Genomic DNA, 22,236 nt, shown 5'->3' with positions numbered 1-22,236 from the left:
TTGGTTTGTTGTCTCTCCCTCCTGTCTTCTGCCTGTACTCACTTGGTATTCTAGATGCGTCGGCTTGCATGCTGTGTTTTCCTGCTTGCTTTCTTGTGCGAGCTGCTCCTCCACTGGCAGTATGTGTGTCTTTCCAGAGGGATTGTGTGTCCTTGGAGGCCTTGGACTTTACACCTGGCCCTGTCATATGACAGGAGGAGGAATCCACTTGCTGTATGTGCCCCACTGGGTACATGTTGATGCTGCTATTTTTATTCTTGATATTGAAGTTAGCATCAATTATAGTGGTGTTTTTAGAGTAGTGTTATTAGTACTGATGTGAGATCCAACTTAGTATATATAATTTTCCTAAATATCAAGTATTAGATTAAATAAGACTTTGGGAGGGGTGGTTCTGGTGCTTGAACTCAGAGTCTAGGTGCCATCATTTTTGAGCTTTTTTTTTTGTTCCATCAACTGGTACTCTACTTCTGGCCTTTTGAAAAATGGTTAATCAGGGAGAAGAATCTCTTAAACTTTGCTGCCTAGAGTGACTTTATACCACAGTCCTCAGATCGCAGCCTCCTGAGTAGTTAGGATTATAGGCATGAACCACTAGTGCCTAGCTGATTATTATTATTTTTGGCGGCTGCTGGGGTGTGGGGGAGGGTGAGGGATGAGGGTAGGGATCATGCAGCTTGAACTGAGGGTCTGGAAGCTGTCCTTGAGGTTTTTAGCTCAAGGCTAGTGCTCTACTACTTTGAACCACAGCTCCATTTTCAGTTTTCTGGTGGTTAATTTGAGATAAGAGTCTTGTGGACTTTTCTGCCTAGGCTGACTTTAAACTGTGCTCCTCTGATCTCAGCTTCCTGAGTAGCTAGGCTTACAGGTGTGAGCCATCAGAGCCTGGTTTCATGATTACTTTTTTTTTTTTGAAGGGGGAACTTAATCTTTATTTACAGGACACTGCAAGGTTGAAAATTCCACATAGAAATAAGAAACCCATTCTGAGGACAAGCTTCATACAGTATGTACAGTTTGGAACTGTTCAAGTTTAGTTTTGTTGTAAAAAGTGCTAAAAGTGCTATAATAACCACATTTTAAAAAAGAGAAAAGTTCTTAGAGAAAACAGTAAGACATATACCAAACAGTACACAAGGGACATCTTTATGCAGAAGTTGTGCAAATCTAGAAGTTAAAGGTCCCTGGAGTACCATCTTGAACTTGGAAAGAATATCTTTCAGAGATACTTTCTGGTACAACATTTTGATCTTCCTCCTCCACTGAGAAGTACTTCTCAATCAGCTTCAGCGAGGCTTTGCAATACACTCTTGAACTCATGGTTCTGACGTGCTTCAATTTTGTCCAGGTTACCACAGTCCTCAATCATTATACTAAGTTTCTCGGTTTCTCCTAGTTTCTCAGCAGCTTGGAAGATATTTGTAATGGCATCCAGAATTACCAGGACAATTTTGGTATCTTTTGAGTTCAAGAGGCTCATCAATGGTTCTATTATGCCACAATGAACAAAGTAAACAATCTGTTGGAGGGACCTACCACTGGTATAGTTAGTCACTGCCCGCACCGACTCCTTTTGTGTCTTAAAGAAACGAGACCATGATTCACCACTTGCTGGATTTGGTCCTGCTAGCTAGTGTGATGTTTGACATTGTCCCATAGCTTCTTTCTGAATGTTTATCTTGGGGTTGGTTAGCAGGCTGGGCAGGACGGCAAGGGCTCCTGTGTTTATCATAATCTGGGTTTGCTCATCAGTTCCTGTGACAATATTCTCTATAGTTGTAAGTGCAGGAGTCACAATGGACAATTTGGTGGCTCCTAGAAGATTCACGAGTTGGGGCATGACTCCTGTCCTCACAACCATTTCGATATGCTCATTGGGGCCATTGGCCAGGTAGGAAATAGCCCAGCAGGTGTCCGCACACACCTCAGGGTCAGTGTAATGCAGGAGGTGGGCTAAAGTAGACAGAATCTGCTCAGCTGCATCTAGTGGGGGTGCAGGATTCTTATTGTGGCAAAGATTTGAATGTGTCCTGGTGACATTTCGTAAGTAACCACATGTTAAGGCCGACATATCAGGAACTGCAAGGAGAGCTAAAAGTGGGTCAGTCGTACCGTACTTGATAACCAAATCTCGGAAATGAACCATCCCCTGCAATGTTTCCTCGGGCCCACACAGCCTGCTCATTGATGTGAGCATGGGGTGATGCCGGCAGAGCAATGAATGCTGGGATGGCACCTCCATCCACCACACCTTTGGTCTGTTCTGAGGTCCCAGAAGCAATGTTAGTGAGAGCCCAAGCAGATTCAAACAGAATTGTCCCACAATCACTTCTGTCCAAGAAGGACACACATTTGGGGATCAAACCAGCACAGATGATGCTATCTATTGGGGACTGTTTTTCTCTAGAAAGAAGTTTCTGAGTGGCCTGAATGGCTTGGAGCTGGCTTCCCACATTGTTGCTGTTTATGCCTTTGACAATATCATCTCCAGACCAATGCACAATACTCTGATGGTTGCAGATCTCCTGCAGTGAAGAGAGTGGATCTCCTGCATCATCAGGAAAAGAGCTTACATTGCTCCTTTTCAGCATCTGGTCATCTTTGTTAGCTTTCTTTCCTCAACTCCACGTTAACTTCTATCTAGTGCTGTCTCATTTCAGTGCTATCTTTTCCCTTGTTCTTGAATCTGTTCAGACGGGCAGAATTAGCATTCTCGTTGGTGGACATGGTTGAGAGAAAGGGAGAAAGCAAGAAGCAGAAGATAGGGCTGAGGTTTCCTTGAGAGGCGGTGCAGGGTTCACTGGGTGCAGATCAGCTGCCCTAAAACGTCTAGTCTACAATTACTTTTATATGTAGAAACTGGCTTTTGGCAGGTGAAAAATCAGGAATAACATTAAAATACAATGTTTTCCTTAGGACTGGGATTTTAAAGTCAAGGGTTCCTGTTTGGTAATCGAGAACTCTGCCACTTTAGTTATATCACTTGGTACTGGCTATTTTTTTTTTCTTTTTTGGTCAGTTATGAGGATTGAATTATGGGCCTGGGCACTGTCCCTGAGCTTTTGCACTCAGTGCTATTTTTCTACCACTGTGAGCCATGGTGCCACTTCCAAGTTTTTTGGCGATGAATTTGAGTTTCACAGGCCTTCTTGCCTGGGCTGGCTTTGAATTGTGATCCTCAGATCTCAGCCTTCTGAGTAGTTAAGATTATAGAAGTAAGCCACCAGTACCTGGCATCCTCTCAGTCCTGCTGGTCTGATTTTTTTTTTTTCAAGATAGGGTATTGCATTTTTGCCAGCGTTGGCCTTAGAGCTTGATCCCTCTCCCTACATCTCTTGCATAGCTGGGAGTACAGATATGCAAGTAGCTAGGTGGGCTTGGCACCACACCTGTTACAAGTGCTGAGACTTATGCCCACTACACCTGACTTGTTCTTTGTCATAGCATCTTAACTTTTTCCCCAGGCTGGCCTTAACTGAAATTCTCCTATATATACTTCTCAGTTAGCGAGATTTGAAGTGCAGCTCACTAACATTATTTTTAAGCAAGCAAGAAACTTGTTTAAATATATACCGCCTGAATATCTGTCACATGTGACTCACTTTTTGACTTGGGACCCAAGGTAGATTACTGAGTGTAGTAGCTCAGAATTACCCTGAAACTATGACTGTCATGTTTAACTTTACTTCCAAAAGTTTTGATAGAAGGTACAAACATTTACATTCCTCCTGCTTCTGAAAGCTCCAGGCCATCCTGACTTAACCAGTCTGATATTGTCGTGCCTTAGAGTATTGGTAGAGTGCTTGACAACATTCACAAAGGCCCTCGGATTTGATCTCTGGCATTGCAAACAAAACAAGACACAAAATGAACCAAAAGTCATTGGCAATCTTCATGTTGTATAATTGGTTCACTTTCTGAGGGTCTGTGAGATTAATGTCTAGTGTTCTAGGCTGGGAGTGAACCATGTTTGGTTCAAAGGAACCCAGTGGTGCCACCTAGAGGGCAAGTGACTCTGAATAGGGGAGGTGAATTGAGGATTGAATTGTCCATTGTGATGAGGGTTACATTTGATCTAGTCTGTTGTACTCCAACAGAAATGGACACTTGAGTTTGCACATTGGAGTGATGGGGGTTTGAGGATGCTGGTTAGTCAGGCCTCACCAGGTGATTTCTCTGGGAAATAGCTAGTACCAAGCTGCCTAAGACAAGAAGTATCTAGCTTCCAAAACGGGATATTATTTCTGGTGGACAATTAAGTCTCTCCATGAGTAGAAGAGAAATTTTTATGTTGTGTGTGTGTGTGTGTGTGTGTGTGTGTGTGTGTGTGTGTGTGTGTGTTGGTCAGTTGTGGGGCTTGAACTCTGGGCCTGGGTGTTGTCCCTGAGCTCTTTAGCTCAAGGCTACCACCTAGAGTCACAGCCCCACTTCTGGTTTTCTAGTGGTTAATTGGAGATAAGAGTCTCAGGTTCTTTAGTGCCTGGCTGACTTTGAACCTCAATCCTCAGATCTCAGCTTCCCGAGTCGCTAGGATTACAGCTGTAAGCCACTACGCCCTGCATAAAATTTTTTTGAAAAATATGAAGTTGCTCAGTGCTCCTGAGGCTGAGATCTGAGGATCATAGTTTGAAGCCAGTCCAAGGAATCAAAGTCCATGTGGCTCTTATCTCTGGAAGTGGAGTTGTGGCTTAAGGGTTAGAGCATCAGCCTTGAGGGGAAAAAAGTGAAGGGACAACACCCAGGCTCTGAGTTCAAGCCGCAGTACTGGCAAGAAAACAAGCCAAACAACAAAATGTAGAGGTGAGGCAATTTGCTGAGCCCTGTTTGGGGCCCTTCCTTATGAGTTGTATTGTTTCCAGGGAGATACTCCTTGGGGTCACTAACGGGCCTGCGTTTCATTGTGCTATTCACGGTGAGGTCTTCAAACACTGAAGACATCCGATAATTCCAAATTCTTGTCATTTCCGAGTAGGCTTCTATTCTTGTTGCTCCAAATTGATTTTGCTTGTTAAGGTTGGAAGTGTTTCAAGGTTTCATGTTGCTGTCTTCTCCTTATTTGAACTGAGTGGTGATTAACTATGAAGGTGGTTGACACCTTTGGCGGTGGCCATATTAGGCCTGCCAGTAGAGTTTTGTTGCCACCAGGCAGCAGATGGAACACTACCCAAGTTGAAGGGGCTTGGTGAAGGTGCCCAGGTAAAATCCTCTGTGCATCTGAACGTCACCTCATATAGCGTACTCTGTCACATCCAGGCCTGACTTCCAGTTAAAAACAAACTTCCTGTTAGGCACCGATTCCTCATACCTGTAATCCTAGTTAGGTAGGAAGCTGAGGTCTGAGGATCATAGTTTGAAGGCAGCCCAGGCACACAAATCTGAGAGACTCTTAGGTGTGCAATCCTCACTTTGAAACCAGAAGTGGAGCTGTGGCTCAAGAAGTACATCATTAGGCTTGAGTGAAAAAGCAAAGAGAAAAAGCAAAGGGACAGTTGTCAGGCCCAAGTTCAAGTTTCTGTAATGGTCCACGTGTGTGTGTGTGTGTGTGTGTGTGTGTGTGTGTGTGTGTGTGTCTGCGTACACACACATACACAAATGCTCACTCACTAAACCACCAAAACACTTATTTTCTTTCTAAAGGTATGTTAAAAACCAGTGTATACTTTGTCTCCTATAGAATTTCCAGTATAGAGTGTTAGCTTGATTTGAAGAGTCACAGAGTAATTCCTATCTGTGTTTTTTTAGTCTTTGGGGCCCATGCTATGTGAGTAAATGTTTAATAATCTTCCAGTAAGTAAAGCTGGGCAGGCTTATCTGTGGATTTACTCTTCCCCAGCTCTGTTTTGTTGTGTCTGCTGTTGAGCAATTTTACTTTCATGTGTATTACACTCTATGCTATTTTTCTTCTAGAATTTTCACAGATAATTACCTTTTTGATACTTAAAACTAAGTGTAAAACATCAACCTCCTAAACCTAATATCAAATTAAGTAAATAAAACACAATTTAAGAACAGCTTTTATTAAAACAATAAAGTTTAGTGGCTTTTTTATTATCTTAATAAAGTGTAACAATTTTGCCTACTTTCTCAAATATAATTTTAAAATTTGGCTGGCTGCCTTGCCTGAGAGGGAAGTACTAAGCCTTTCCCAGGAAGATTATATTAGGTCAAGGAGACCTTTATGTTTTAAAATTATATATATTTTAAAATCAAAATAGTTGTTTTTTTGTTTTTGTGCTAGTTTTTCATGGCTGTTGCACTGTTCCTGTGCTTTTAAGACTAGTGTTCTATCTCTTGTGCCACAGCTCCATCTCCAGCTTTTGGTGGTTAACTGGAGATAAGGCCCTCATAGATTTTCTTGCCTGGGCTTGCTTTGAACATCCTCAAATCTCAGTCTCCTGACTAGCTAGGAATACAGGAGGTGCCTAGTTTTGATGACATATATTTAGCTGAGCAAAGCAGAAGGAGCTGAGTGGTTTTCTGGGAGTTAGAAAACAGGGAAAGGAGGCCAAGCTGGGGTCAGGGAGGTCAGTTGAACACACTGGCTTTTTTGGAAAGTAGCTGCATAACAAAGCCTCAGAAAGGAAGACTGGAGTAGGCCAGCCTTAAACTACCATATATAATATATTTATAATAATATACATAATACATAATATATAAGTATATTATAAAAGAAAAGGACACTGGAAAATTAATGCAGCATTTTGCAGTTTGTCTTCAAAACTTTCTTCTGGATGGACAGTCTGTTCTATCTACCTTTCCTTCTCTTTGAATTGCCTTCCAAGGTGGACAACCTACATTTGCAAGTGGTTTGTTGTACCGGGCATAGACGTTCCCATCTTCCTTTACCTGTGCTTCAAATTTGATGTTCCTATTTCTTCTTTATTTCATATGTCACCCCATACTCTTCTGTTTTGTGTATTTTTTAACCACTCTTTACAGACCCCCAACAACTATTCCTGAAAACCTAGGTTATCAAGGGTTCCCCTTTCAAATCCAGAGCATTTAGAAAATGCAACCCTCAGTTCCATTAGGAGCTTGGCATCTGCCTTCAGGGTCTTTTCTCTGGCTCCTCAGGCCAGCTCAGCAACTGGCAAAGGCTGTTGATGCTGATACCATTATTTGGGATATTTACTTCTCATTCATCTCTGGACCAGCTTCTCTTAATGGCTTCTTCCTTCCCTCTTAAACCCTGACCCTTGGCTGATGTGCAAACATCTTTGTCTAAAACATCTTCTCTTGTTTACTTCATAGTCGGTATTTATAAACTGCCGACTCCCACAACTTCTAAAGGCACAGAGAAATGTCTACTTTCAAATTCCCTGATTCTCCTCCTGTATCTATGTCAAAAGAAAGCCGGCAAGCAAAACCAGGAAAATCTTGTGGCTTGGGAGTTGCATATTTAAGTACTGAAGAAAGACATTCAATAATAAATAGTGCCCTGCATGTGGTTGACAGGTTTCCTTGAGATGTATCACCCCCAGATGGGGTTTCTGTGCTTGGCCAGTCTGTAAGGGACTGTAGTGATCATGACAAGCTTTTTAACAACATCTCTGGCTTGTACCCACTAGATGGTAGTAGTATGTCTTGTGCCTCCAGTACCAATTATGAGAACTCAGAATCTGCAGACATCGCTAAATGCTCCCAGGCAAGGAAGAGTCACCCTTGTCATAGTCCTACTTGGCTAGATATTGTTTTTGCAAGTGATGGAACTGAGGCTCAGAGAGGTTACACGGCCCTATGGCTAGGGCTTGGTCCACAGGAGACTCTTAAGTTATCCATTCTTCACTCAAGGCTCTTCATTTCCCACAGCTGTTGGAAATGGTGTTTCAGCAAGGCTGTTAGGGTGGTTCTGCAGTTGAACGTTTGCTCTTGGGAAAAGCCCTGTTCTCTCTGCCAGATGCAAGAGAGTCTATCCATCATGTCCTGGAGACTCCTGGGCATCTCCTCTAAGGAGGGATGCAGGGAAAGGTTGAAAGATGTTCTAGCAGCAAGCAAATGATCTCTGTCTTTCTCCAGGCTGGTAGGGGCTGGGCACTGGAATTGCTGCAAGAAGGGTGGAGGATTTGGGTTTTGGACCTATTTTGCCAGAATTCTGCCCCAATTTGAGCACTCCTGGCAAATCACATACTTGTGGAATTTTATTCCCAGGACCTAGTATTGCATTGACACTCTAAGGGAGTGGTTGCTTTAGGCTGAAGTCTGACAGCAGGTCGGGCTGAGTTTTGGCTTGGGCAGGGGTTTCCTTGCCCGCCTTATGGGCTGCACCCAATCAGCCGTTGTGAGAACAGACAGCAGTGCCTCCTGCCTCATCCCACTGCAGGCAGATGCAGAAGGAAGCTCTTGCCGATTCCCTGGTCCCTGGTCCTCAAAGGTAAGTGATGGGAAAATATAGAAGGGCCATTTTTACCTTAGCTTGCCTTTGTGTGTCTGGCCGAGGAAAAAGCATGAACCCTGGCTTCTTCTAGGTGTGGGCTCCCAGGGCATGGGGAGGGGAGTTCTGTACACCATGAGCCTATAAATGCTCTCTTTTCACTGCGGGAGTTTCAAATGTCTGAGTTTTTGAAACAGAAAAGAATGTTAGTAGAGAGTTGGTGTGTTTTGAAATAAGACAAAAAAATAGACATCTTTTCTGTGGTGAAGTTTTTCTACAACTTATGTGTTGTGTCTATGTCTTTGTCTGTGTGCCTGTGTATGTGGGTGTACATGTGTAATATGTATCAGTATTGGGGCTTAAATTCAGGGCCTGGGCACTGTGCCCCTCAGCTATTTTACTCAAGATTGGTGCTCCACCACTTGAGCCTTAGCTCTGCTTCTGGGTTTTTGCTGGTTAGTTGGAGATAAGAGTCTCTCAGATTTGTCTTGCTTCCAACTTTGATCTTCAGATCTCAGCCTCCTGAGTAGCTAGCACCCAACTTTCCTACAAATCTTACTAATGACCATGGCACCTGCTTTAATCTGTTGGTTTTGAAGCTAGTATCCTGTGCCTAATCCTTTGCTCATTATCTCATATGCCAAGTAATATGCAAACACTATTATGGGGCAGGGTAGGCTCGGAGTCCCTATGTCGTTCTCAGTGATTCTACCATCACCACCTTTGACCTTGAGTTAGTCTTTTTCTTCTTTGGTGTTTCAGTGTCTTACTCTGTAACAACAGGCAACCCAAACCCTAGCCTTCCCCTCCAGTATTTTACAGACATTTTATGGTATGTAAATACTTCTGGAGAAGCTTAGCCCAGGGCATGTTCAGTGGCTGTTAATATAATTGTAACGTTGAATCATGTCATTATGGGTGGCTTTCTGTGCTGAAAGCACGCCATGCTGGCTACCTGGCATGCCCTGCGGCTGGTGTTGGCAAGCCCCTGAAGGAAGAGGAGTGGTGACATTATTCTTGCAGGATTGTTTGAATTCAGTGGTGCCAGTGAAGTAGACGTTTGAGTTGTTCTTTTTTCCTGTGTTGGAAGCTCTCTGCTGCCCCTGGCTTTTTACCCCTTCATCCCATTTCTGAATGTCCTTGCATGTGTGCTGTCCTCAAGAGGGGGAAATGGAGGGGTGTGTGTTAAGCAATTGGTATATTTGTATATGGATTGTGGATCTTCCTACCCCCCCTTTTTATTTTTGTGCTGGTAGTGGGGCTTACACTCAGAGTTTCACTCTTGCTTCACTTTTTCATTTAAGGCTGATGCTCTGCCACTTGAATCATGGCTGTACCTCCCAACATCTTGCTGGTTAATTGGAAATAAGACTTTTCTGCCCAGGCTGGCTTTGAATTGTGAGCCTTAAATCTTGGCCTCTGCATAGCTGAAGTTATAGGCTTGAGGCACCAGCATCTGGCTGGATCTGTCATTTTAAAATCTCTGCTGCATGGTTCTGAAAAAGGCCATGTTTTGGTGTGATGCAGTGTGGGTGAGACCTAGAATAACACAACCACCTAGTACTGGAGCTGTGTGCTTTAGAGATAAATGATGGCTTTCTCTGGCCTCTGTGTTTTGTCAAACAAGGAAGAATTTGGATTTCATCTTTAAATGCTATAAATTCAACCTTATTTCTCTCTCTCCCTTTTTTTCTCCCTCTCCCTCTTCCCCCCACCCCGGGGGTTGAACTCAGGCCTGGGTACTGTCTTTGGACATTTTTTGCTCAAGGCTAGTGTTCTGCCACTTGAGCCACAGTACCACTGGCTTTTTCTGAGTATGTGGTACTGAGGAATCGAGCCCAGGGTTTCGTGGATGCCAGGTGAGCACTCTACCACTAGGCCACACTTCTGGCTCATTCTTCTTTCTCATGCATTGGTTATCTATTATCATGTAACAGACATCTCCCAGCTGAATGTTTTAAAAATGACAGCTCTGGACAGAATGGGGCTCTGAACTGGATGTAGCTTCTCTTATCTGGATATAGCTCGTTTATTTTGCTTGGACATGCTCACATGTGTCTGGAGTCATGTGATGTTGTCAGCAGGTGGGAGGCCTGCTGTTCTAGATGCTTTTACTCATCTGTGTGGTGATGGCAATGGCTGGCAGTAGCAAGTGGGTGTCCTTGATCAGGTGTTCCTATTCTCCAGCTGCTCACTGCTGTGTTCACCTGGTTCTAGAAGGAGCAAGACCAGGAGCTGACAGGCTGCATGGTTCCTGGATGGGATTTCCTCCAAATTGCATTGCTCGAGTGAATTATGAGGCCAGCCAGTCAGAAGGTGGGGAACGATGCATCTCTCTGTTGGAAGAGCTGCAAAGTATTGCAGGTAGACAATCTTGTAAAGGAGTGCTACTGTAGGGAAGTGACAGCCAGGGCCAGACTTGAGGACTTCAGTAACTTTTTGCAGTCGGGTTCAGTGCCTTGATTCAAGAAGGAAAAACAAGCTGGGCACTAACAGCTCACGCTTATAATCCTAGCTGTTCAAGAGGATATCTGAGAATCATGGTTCATAGCCAGCCTAGACAGGAAAGTCCCTGAGACTCTTAACTATAATTGTCACCCAAAAAGCCAAAAGAAGTGTGGCTCAAGGGGTAGAACATCACCCTTGAGTGACAGAAGCTAAGGGAAAGCACCCAGACCTGGTGTTTGAGCACACAAAACAAAAACACAAACAAAAGTAACAGTAAAAAACCTCACCCAATACTATCTTGGGCTGTTACTAGTTATATGTTAGATGCTGGGCCGAACACTTGGGCTGAGAAGGTGAATTCACACAGTGGAGGTGGTTCAGTGAGATTTGATAGCTAAACCACTGTTCTACAACCCAGGGCAAGTGTCCCTGGTTGAATTCTAAACTCAGTGTTGTGAAAGCCCTACTGATTCCGACTGGAGGTTTAGACAAGGTTTGTGGAGTGGATTCTAGCAGGATAAGCAAGCTGGCCTATGTTCAGCAAAGACAGTTTGCAGTTCAGACAGCAGAAGTGGAGCCTGTGCCTGACAAGTCAAAGGTCTCAGGATTGGGAGAGTTAAGAAGTAAGGTCTAAGTTTAGGGAGCAGATGGGGGGTAAGGGGGGGGGGGATGTGATCACAGGTATCACTGAATGTTGTGACCAGGCCATGCCAGATAATTGATTGTGTCAATACTGAGAAAGATAGAGCCAGTCAGACCTAGGAATTTTTTCAACCTTTTTTTTTTTTTTTTGAGGGGTTTGAACTTGAGGCCTTGGGTCTTGTTTTTACACTGCTGGGATCGCAGGTACATGCCATTGTGTTCAGCTTCCCTTCAAGGTGACAGACCCTGTAGTTCGGTGCTAAGCCCACCTTATCTCAGCCTTCTATGTAGCTTCCATGCTACCGCACCAGCTAGGGTGCAGAGAGGAGTGCAGTGAGAAGTAAGAGGGAGTTTTGAGAACATTTTTGCCCAGGTGACCTCAAATTATGAACCACTCATTCTCAGCCTCCCAAGTAGCTTGGATTACAGCCATGAGCCACTTGTTTCCAGCTCTGCACTGATTATTAAGTGTGTGTGTGTGTGTGTGTGTGTGTGTGTGTGTGTGTGTGTGTGTGTGTGTATGTGTGAGTGTGATGGGGCTTGAACTCTTCCGGCTTGAGTGCGCTGTCCTGAGCTTTTCAGCTCAAGGCTACCTACTTCCCTACCCCTGGGCCTGGTTGTTGTCCCTGAGCTCTTCAGCTCAAGGCTACCACCCTACCCTTGATCCAAGCTCCACTTCCTGTTTTCTAGAAGTTAATTGAAGATAAGAGTCTCAAATCTTTTTGTGCCCAGGCTAGCTTTGAACCTTGATCCTCAGATCTCAGTCTCCCGAATAGGTAGGATTACAAGTGTGATGCACTGGTTATTTTTGACATAGGATCTCATTCCTGCCTGGGTGTAGCCTGAGCCATAAGTTTTCTCTTTTAGGCTAAGTTGCTAGTCCACTTGCAGTCAAGAGGTGACCATGTCGACTTTTTGCCTGACACTTAAACTGTGACACTCCTAATTCCAACTTCTGAAACAGCTCAATTTTACAGGCATAAACCACGGATACTAAGCTCAATTTTGGTTAGTGAAAACAAGTCAAGTACTCAGTAGTGCTTCTGAGTGTGTCCATTTATGCTCTGTATTTATGTTATGTATGTCTGTGTGTTTCCAGTCCCTCCCATTTCCAAGACAGTTACTCTCTTTGTTATGTCTCTATCATATACTGAATACATCACAGTGAGGGAATACTTGTTTCTTGTTTGGTCTTGGATGTTTCCAAGATGCATTTGAAGTCACTGAGTGCCTGAGGAAGAAGTTGATGCTTCTGTGCTCTTCTACTTCTGGAGCAGTGGCCTATTCTGGAGGCTATCTTTTTTTTTCTTGCCAGAAGAACCTGAATTGCTCCATGAGCCACTGAGCCCATGAAGAATGGTCCTGGTTTGAGCCCTATTTGAGAGTAAGCATGGTCAAAGGATCCAGTTGGGGTGAATGGCTCCCAAGGCAAAAGGGAAAGAATTTTATTTTGGTAAGGAGATACGTGGTCCTTCACTTTTCTGCTCTGGATACTGTAAGGGAGGCTATGGCATGTGGAGCTATGGCAGCCAGTTTGTCACCATGAGAGATTGGCCTTTGAGCCAAGTTAATATACAGGGGATGCTGCACTGATATTTAGAGGGGGCCACTAATCAACTGTAGGACTACTCAACTCTGGATCAGGGATGTGATTAAATAAATAAGGGAAACGACTAAGGGTGTACCTTTCTTCCCACTCTTACAGATAGAACATTTGGCCAGCCTTTCTGTTGGCCTTGCATTCTTGGATTTGGGCAAAATGCCTTTCAGTTGTTTTTCTGCTGAACCTTAGCCCTGGGAGAAAAAAGTTCTGAGAATTACTTTTGGAGCTGAGGGAACACGGGGGAGGGGGGGACAGTGGTTAGTACAGCCACTGCAAATAACTTAGTATCATTTCCCCAAGTAGTTTTTACACTTGCGTTTGCAGATTTCCTTTTTTTTTTTTTTTTTTTTTGGCTGGTCCTGGTGCTTGAACTCTGAGCCTTTGTGCTGTCCCTGAGCTCCTTCTTGCTCCTTCTTCAAGCCCAGTGCCACTTTCCACTTTTTCTGTGGTTAATTGTTTGGAATACCTTTTAGATTTAGTTTTTATGCTGAACTCAGGGGCTTGAATTCGGGGCCTATGCACTGTTTCTTAGCTATTTGTTTAAGGCTGGTGCTCTTATTATTTGAGCTGAGCCACACTTTCACTTCAGGCTTTTTGCTGATTAATTGGAGATAAGCATCTTTTAAATTTGTCTGTCTAGTCTGGCTTTGAACCTAGACCCTCAGATATCAGCCTCCTAAGTAGGTAGGATTATAGGCCTGAGCCATCATTGCCTAGCTTGCCTCTCAGTCTTGATCCAGTAGCCCTGCCTTTACTGAAAGAAGTCAGATTAACCTTACAATAAACTTTTTTGGTCAGTTTTGGGACTTGAACTCAGGGCCTGGACACCATCCTTGGGCTTTCTCAAGGCTAGCATTCTACCATTTTAGCCACAGCACCACTTCCAGCTTTTTCTGTGTATGTGATACTGAGGAATCAAACCCAGGGCCTCATGAATGCTAGGTAAGCACTCTACTCTAGGCTGTACTCCTGGCCCAAATAAACTCTTGTTGTATTTCACATACTTTGTGGGATGAATTAGACAGAAAGAGGCAAGAATATGTCAGAATTATATGTGGAGAGACGCTTGGTTCTTAAGATAGTACTTTTTATTTTTAACCTTAAAAAAAATGAAGAGGATGCTGGGCATTGGTGGCGGATGCTATAATCCTAACTACTCAGAATGCTGACCTCTGAGAATCATGGCTCAGGGCCAGCATAGGCAAGAAGGTCCATGAGACTCTTATCTCCAGTTACTACTAGAAAACTGGAAGTAGAGCTGTGGCACAACGTGGTAGAGTGCTAGCCTTGAGTGCCCAGGCCCTGAGTTCAAGCCCCATGACCAAATAAAAGAGAGAGGGCGGGGAAGAATGCAATGAAAAGTTCATGTATATCCTACAAAATTTCAGAAGAATGAGGGAAGAAGTAGGTTGTGCAGGAATGGGTGAGAATGTTGAAAAAGGTGACATTGGTTAAGATGCCTTGTGTTCCTAAACTGTTTTGTTAAGTGGCACCTGTTTTGTACAACTACTTAATGATAAGAAAAGAAAAAAAAATGAGGTAATTCTAATGTGAAACTGTCTTAAAAGTCAAACATTTCAGTGGTAATACTGCATAAATGTTGTGTAATCACTATTTTGTAGTTCTGAAATGACTTTCATCACCTCCAAATAAAATCTGGCCAAGTATCAGTGGCTCCCACCTGTAATCCTAGCTGCTTAAGAGGCTGAAATCTGAAGGTCAAGATTCAAAGCCAGCCTGGGGGGACAAGTTCTAAAGATATTTTTTATCTCCAATTAATCATAAAAAGCTGGAAATGAGAACTGGGTATTGGTGGTTCAGCTAGCTGGGCGAGTCAAGTCCTTGTGACTTGACTAACCACTAAAAAAGCCAGAAGTATAGTTATAGCTCAAGTGACAGAGTGGGAGCCATGAGAATAAAATGCTCAGAGGCAGTGCCTGAGCTCTGAGTTCAAATCTTAGAAATGGTGAGCACACACACATTCACATACACTGGGTATACATCCACATGGTATGCGCACACACTAGAAGTAGAAATGTGGCCCAATAATAGAGGCCTAGACTCCTCCAAAAACGCCAAACAGGAACTTGAAGCCCTAGATTCAAGTCTCAGTACTGGCACAGATTCACACACACAAAAACCTGTACCCAATAAATGATTATTCCCAATTTCCCTACAACCCCCCTTCCTAGCCACTGGCCACCAACTATCTTCTTTCTCAGTGGATTTGCCAATTCTACTTACCTGTTTCATATAAATAGAATCCTAGGAGGCATACTTGTTTGTATCTGACTTACTTAGCACAGTGCTTTTGTTACCCCACTATATTGCAGTATCAATGAATTCTGCTTTTCTTTTTAAGACTGAGTATTATTCCATTGTATGCATGTACCATCATTCACCGATTGGTGGACAGTTGAGTTGTCTACCTTTTAGATGTTGTGAACACGTGTACACCTCTGTCTGATTCCCTGTTTTAAATTCTTCTGGCTAAAGATATTCAGCATACCCCCTCACTTCATGGGGTCGTGGAGTATATTAGCAGAGGCAGCTCAAGGTTGGAAAGCCACATTTTATTTCCTGCTGAGCACTTGCTCTGCATTTATTGATTTGGGCTACAGTTCTACAGATAATATATGAGACCTCTTTTGCTGGAGATAGGTGATTGGTTCTTTGTTCTGGGAACTGTAGTTCAGCATTTGTACTTACAGTGTAAAATATGAGACAGAAGTTCAGCTATCTTGCTATCATTGCTCATGGTGAAAAGCAATCTTGAATTGCTCGGCCTGTCAGCAGCTATTTGTGCCATCACCCCAATCCTGGCACACCTGGCTCTTTTCTCCCCTACCCTTTGCCTGCTCAGAGGAGCATGTGCCCTTATGGCTGCTTGGGGTTTGGAGATGAAGGTCAAGGTCACCAGTGACATCAAGATTTCGGTCCTTCATTGTGGATGGTCCTTCAGATGCAATGACATAAACTTTAAAAAAAGTCATGTCCTATTTATGATTGAGGTAGGGCCCTGTGGAATTTTATCCATGTGTTCCTTATATGACAGGTTCTGCCACCTCTGTAGAGGTGAGATTTGCTGGTGTGCCAGCTAAAGCATTAGTGCATAGAAGGCACATCTGGGTGGGATGGAAGGAAAGCATGAGAACATGCAACTGCTGGTGGAGACAGATTAAAGCAGGCATACTGTCCCAGTAGTGGCTGGCACCCTGTGAGCCCCCAGAAAGCATAGTGTGAGAGACGAGGCTTAGCCTGCCCTATGATTGAGAAGGGGAAGGCCCTCTCCAGGAGGGGAGGGGTGTGTGCTTGTGATGGTTGTTGCTATGGAAAGGGGAGTAAGTCCTCTGGCCACCCCGTCCTAGGAATCATAAAGATGGGTTTTCCATCTTTCTGGCCACGTGACCACTCTCTGTCTTTCACTGATCCCAGGTTGTCCTGTGTGTGTCACTCCTGGTTTACCCTGTGTCTGGCTGACAGTTTCTGTACACTCTCCGACCTGACTCCCATAGGAGGTCAGAAAGCAAGGAGGTAAAGAAGGCAGCAGGCCTGGTGCTTTGGGTGCTGGATGAGGAAGGGTGGGATAAGATTTGGGTATGACACCTTCATATCCATCATGTGAGCTTATCCCGTGCTCCGTGTACCTCAGGAATAGGATTTTGCTCTGGCCAGCTCTTGGTGAAGGGTGTGTGTCTGTCTTAGTTCTCCTTTCCTGGCAGTAGGCCAGTTGATTACTTGTATTTAAAGTTACTAAGTCTGTTAAAGCTGTAGGAATCCAATTAGATTTTAACAGGAGACAAAACTCTATTAAAAAGTAGTTTGGAATTTAGTAGGTTGTAGGAAGAAAGATCACTCCTGTTCCATCATGCAGGGAGTGATAAGAGTTTAATTTTCTCCTTCATGTGCAATTTTCATAGTTACAACAGTGACATGGTACTTTAGGAGCTAATGTGTTTATGGAAAAATCTATTCTCTGCATCTCATGTGAGGATCAGCCATTTTCTTTTCCTCTTTCAGAATATTATAGCTTGAGCATCTTAATCCAAAATCCAAAAGTCTCCAAAATCTCCCAAAGAGCTGGCATAAGTAAAACTGCCTTCATGCCATGTGTCCCTGTCGAAAGTTAACATAGAAAAAATTCTGTATGAAATTACTTTTAGCTTCTTGGCAGAAGTGGACAGGAGACAAATGAATTCTGTATTGAGGCCATTTTGTATATGAAGATACTCATATGCAAAGATCCAGAAACCCCTTCTGAATTCTGAGCATATAAGATCAGGGATATTTAGCCATCCTGCAGATTCTTCTCAGGTTCTGCTTTGATTTGGACAGGCCATAGAAAGATGGCAGGCAAAGAGGGGATGAATGGAAGTCAAGTTTATTTGAAGTCCTCTGTCCACAGATTCATCATGAGTAGTCGTACACACAGTTGAGAGCAGGCTCAGCCCAGCTTCTTCATCTTCCTTCTGTTCACAGGTCCACAATTGGTTTGGCAGCAGCAGTGCCCCTCACATCCTGGCCTCCAGTGGCAGTGCAATATCCCATCATGCCCAGTCTGTCCTAGGTGCCTGTTTATGCCCACTCTAGATAAGAAGTAGCAGTTGGCCAAAGAGGGCCACATAGGCCACACATGCATGTCTAGTCTCAAGGCTGCAGCAGGGTTATTGTAAGATAATGCATGACTCAAGGTTACATGATATGAATGCCAGTCCCATGAACATACAGGCCTTAACCACACCCCCCCCAGAGGCTATGATCCTGACTTTTTTCACTTAACTCTACATCAAGCTGTGACTCACCTGCTCTGTGTGTTACTACCTTTGAGCTGACGCTACTTCTGCCACTGAGTCCAGAGCTGCTGCTGTCCATGGCCTAGAGTCACCCAGAGCAGGCACAGCCTGTTCCCTTCACGTATCTAGTATGCTCCCAATTCTGTCACCTTTGTATAGAAAGTGCAGCAGAGATCAGAGCTCCTGAGGCTCTGGACCACAGTGTTTTTAGGATTGCTGGATTGATGCTTGGCTATTGTTTGGGACTGAAAGTTTCTTGAGCTTCCTGTGGCTCCCCCTACCGGTGCTATTACCCATTAACACCCTGAGACATTAGCCAGTCATATTCCACAGCCAGCTGCACAGAAATGGCCGTTAGCAGCAGGTCTTAGTCCTCAGATGCATAGGACTCTGCTGTGGCTCATGCACACATGGTGACAGGGGTATGCTATAATTTTTTTAGCATGAAATATTGGTAACACAAGTGGGAGTGCCCTTTGGGGTGCCATACTTTTTGTGCCTGAGTGTCTGGGAAGGAGGTAATGAATTCTGAAAGAGGGGCGTGCTTCTGCCAGAAATTGGGTATTGATCTTTAGAAAATCAGATTTGCTTCTTGAAATAATCCTTCTTAGTATTGCCTCGGATGTTTTATCCTCCCCTCCCATGACTGGTTTGACTCACTGGTGGGACACAGGTTTAACCACAAAGTAAGAACAACATAGGAGCCTTGTTTCCCCTTTAATAGTGCTGAGCGAATATTTATAGAATTTCTTGGTGTGTGTTTGCCTTTTGTTCTGTGATTCATTTGTGGCATAAAACATTTTCTAGGTCGATTACATGGAGCTGTAAGAAGATAGAGAGAGGGGGATAAATCCTGAAGTGCCTTTTGTGGGGGCTGCAGCACTCTCATTTTTCCCATGGAAGTTATCCAATTGAGATGATGGATGCCATGGGAGATGTATATAAATTGTATGCAAATAACAAGTTAATACCTGAATGGGGCCCTGAGGCAAAGCTTCCTGGAAGCCATTGCTCTAATTGGCTTGTCATTTGGAATGGCTCTGCCAGCCTAAGTGATCCCTGCTCTTCACTCTCCTGGCAATTACCTGTCATTTCCAATTCAGCCCCTGGAGACTTGTGGTCCAGCTCCCTGGGATAACACCTGCCCAGCTGATACCTCTGTACGCCCACCAAAGAACTGGACTCTCCCACTGTTAACCTCTCTTTTGCCCTTCTCACTCTCTATGTGCCTTCTCACATCCACCTTTGCCACACTGTTGATCTTGCTCAGACACACACACACCTGTAAGCTCTGACCCTAGGACCTTTGACCCCAGGACCTTCATATCTACAGCTAGCATAACTCCTTTGCCTCATCTTATAAGAGGCCACTTGAAAAATGTCATTGCTGGGTCCTGAAAATTAAAAGAGAAAGTCCCCAACTTTGTACTTGTGCTTTTTCATCCAAGTTAGTCTCTACTGTGTTTGCCTTTGCTATCACCTTGGGCCCCAAGAAAGACAAGATTCACTATTAAGCATTCCGTGTAGAAGCAAGCTGCCCCTTATACATGCAAGGAAGTGGCTAAAACCCAGGGGATCACCGTGTTCCTGCTTTGTTTTGGTTATAAACTCATCATGTCTGTGGAATTCCTCCTTGAATACACACTGAACTCTAATGACCATCTAGGCCATACCTGTGACTGGAGACTGTTTTAACTCCACTTACCTTTCTCATCTCCTACCCCCAATTCTCCCTATTAACCTGAAGTCAATGTCTGTGCCCCAGAAGACAGATAAAGTTGTGCTGAAGTGCTGTCTTCCTATAGCTGTCATGTCAGAAATCTTTCTCTGCCCTGCACCATGTCACTTTGTTTGGCCTATAGGGGTGAGTGACTGGACTTAACTTGGAACTCTTGGACTTAGGGCCTGTGGTCTAAAAACTGGTTTCAATGTGAGCATTTAAAATGTTACATTCCCATAAAGCCTTCCTTGGAAAGCCTCCCACTCTTTTTCCATCCCTGCTTTACGTCTATCTAAAACATTTTATATTTTACCTATTTATGTTTGATTGCAGGAGGTCTTTGTCTCTTACAGGCTGTTTTGTTTTGCTTATAGTTAGATTTCTATCACTGAGAGTAGCACCTGGCACGTAGGTTGTTCTGGATCAAATGTGTTGGTTGATGTGGTACTAGGTTGCCTTTTAGACATTGCATGTTTGTGTCTAGCTAGCATGGGCCATAATGCCTCTTAATGTCACCTTGAACAAGGAGAGGAGTCCGTGCTGATATTTGTTAAAGTAGGCTTTTAAGCAGTGATTAAATTGAGGCTCAGTGGACCTCATGCTATTTGTATTCATAGCTAGCATTTGCAGTGAGGCCTGATATTTGATTCCTGGGAGCCCTAGCCCCTAGCAGGTGGGGAGCTTACCTGTGACCAGTCAGTTGGATGTGTGTTTTGTGTTTCATCCTGGGCCTGTTTATACATTGCTCACTGAATGTGACTTGTGTGATCATGTGCAAATGATTAAAATTTGCACTATTAGCTCCATGTTTTTTGGGGGGCAGGGAAGGGTGCATACCTGTTGGGAAGATAGAGGAAAAAGGAAGGAAACAGGCCAGACTTGATCTTCCACAGGCAAGGACTGTTTGTACAGATAAGGCAAGGAGGGACACAGTCTCCCCAGGGATTGGAGACTGTGTGTCTGAGCTGGGACAGGAGCAGGGTTTTATGAGCAAGGAGGCAGAGGTTAATGAAAAAGTCATTTGGTTAAGGGAGTTGGTGGGCTTTTGGGTTGGGCCCATGATGGAATGTTTATAGCTAGGCTTAGATAGATTGAGCTGCTGCAGTCAGGCAGTCTACATGTATCTTTGATGGTTTGCCTGATACCCATATCGCCTGGGAAAACAGGGTTGGGATCAATCCTTCATATTCCATTTTTGGCTACATAGGAAGAATGGGCCAAGAGGGAAAAGACAAGTCCTTATATATTACTTCGCATATCAGGTAATGAGAAAAAGGCTGCTATGCACATGACATTGGCCTGTGCCAAAAAAATTAAGCCTCTGCCCATAGTCAGTATCACGATTGGTAGATAAGTTGGGTGGCAGTGGCTAATGCCTGTAATCATAGCTACTCAGAAGGCTGAGATATGAGGATCAAGGTTCAAAGTCAATCCTGGCAAATAAATCTGAGAGACTCTTATTTCCAATTAAGCAACAAGAAGCCTGGACTGGAACTACAGCTGAAATGGTAGAGCACCAGCCTTGAACAGAAGAGCTCAGGACAATTCCCAGGCCCTGAGTTCACAAGCAAACAAGCAGCCAATATAAAATTTTCTGGAATCTGCAGTTCTAACACAGCATCTATTTTCAAAACAAGTCTTGTGTGAATACTTTTATGATAGTTGATTGAGTTGAAGTTTTGGATAAGAAGGTTCAAATGTGTAATAGATAACCACTTGCTTCCTTTGTCTCAATTATTTCACCTCTGCCGCATGGTAAATGCTATTTTAGGCAACTAGGCTATTAATAATTGAGAAGAACCAACTGGAAAGAATAAACTTGAAATCAGTCTGGCTGGCTTGCTTGATTTATTTTTGAGTCTTGAATGAAACTTGTAATTTGAATCCATCTTTTGCATGGTTCATTTGCCTTGTTAGGACCATACTTTTTAGCTCTATTAGAGGAAAAGATGAAACTAGAATCATATCTGAGGTTCTCTTTAGCTCTAAAATTCCATTACTGTGCATCAAGAGAATTGGAGGGGATTGGCTTGGTCAGCAAAGCAGCGAGATTTCTGTGTTTGCAGAAGAAAATATCCAAAAGACATCTTGGTCCTGGGAATTGCAAGGTCCTTGCAAAATGGGGTTGATGGGAGGTGAACTGTAGAGTGGTGGAGTTCACAGGTTGTGAGATCACACCTGGCTATTCCTGGGTGGTTTGGGGGGAAGTAAAAAGAAAAGAGTCATAAAGAGCACCCGACCTGGGCTTTCACTGGCCTTGTCTCTGCTATCTTGGTATAAGAAAATGCTTGAGAATCAGAGTAGTGTTAGCTGAAGAATCGGCAGGATTTATAAAGTGTGTGTGTGTGTGTGTGTGTGTGTGTGTGTGTGTGTGTGTGTGTGTGTGTGTGTATCTGGGTGTCTGGCTGGGGGGAGCAGGTTTAGGACCTGAAAATGTTTCTCTCCTTCTCCTTGTAGGCACTGGAGATGCATGTATTTGCTTGTGAGATATTTGCATGATTTAGCATTTGTGAGTGGATTTGGGACACTATGTTTAGAAGCAGACCGGAGACTGCTTGTGTGGGAATAAAACCCCACTGTTTTCCCTTTGCATTTGTACATTTATGTGTTGTTAACAGCGTAAAATTGTGAAAATATTTAAGGTAGGTTAAAGAGTTGT

At 43.7% G+C, this 22,236-nt stretch overlaps 1 protein-coding gene and 1 pseudogene across 2 annotated transcripts in view; one reads left to right on the top strand and one right to left on the bottom strand.

Annotated features, from left to right (window-relative positions):
- Osbpl10 (oxysterol binding protein like 10) overlaps positions 1 to 22,236 on the top strand; it is a 230,601-nt gene that overhangs the window by 88,331 nt on the left and 120,034 nt on the right. The gene's annotated exons all lie outside the window — the stretch shown is intronic.
- LOC150050028 (importin subunit alpha-1 pseudogene) lies at positions 1,168 to 2,727 on the bottom strand (annotated as a pseudogene).

This window comes from Megascapheus bottae, chromosome 18 (genome assembly GCF_031878675.1).
Source record: "Megascapheus bottae isolate mThoBot1 chromosome 18, mThoBot2.hap1, whole genome shotgun sequence".
Classification (NCBI taxonomy): Eukaryota; Metazoa; Chordata; class Mammalia; order Rodentia; family Geomyidae; genus Megascapheus; species Megascapheus bottae.
Note: the sequence above shows the minus strand (reverse complement) of the source record. Positions and strands in the feature narration are given on the sequence as shown.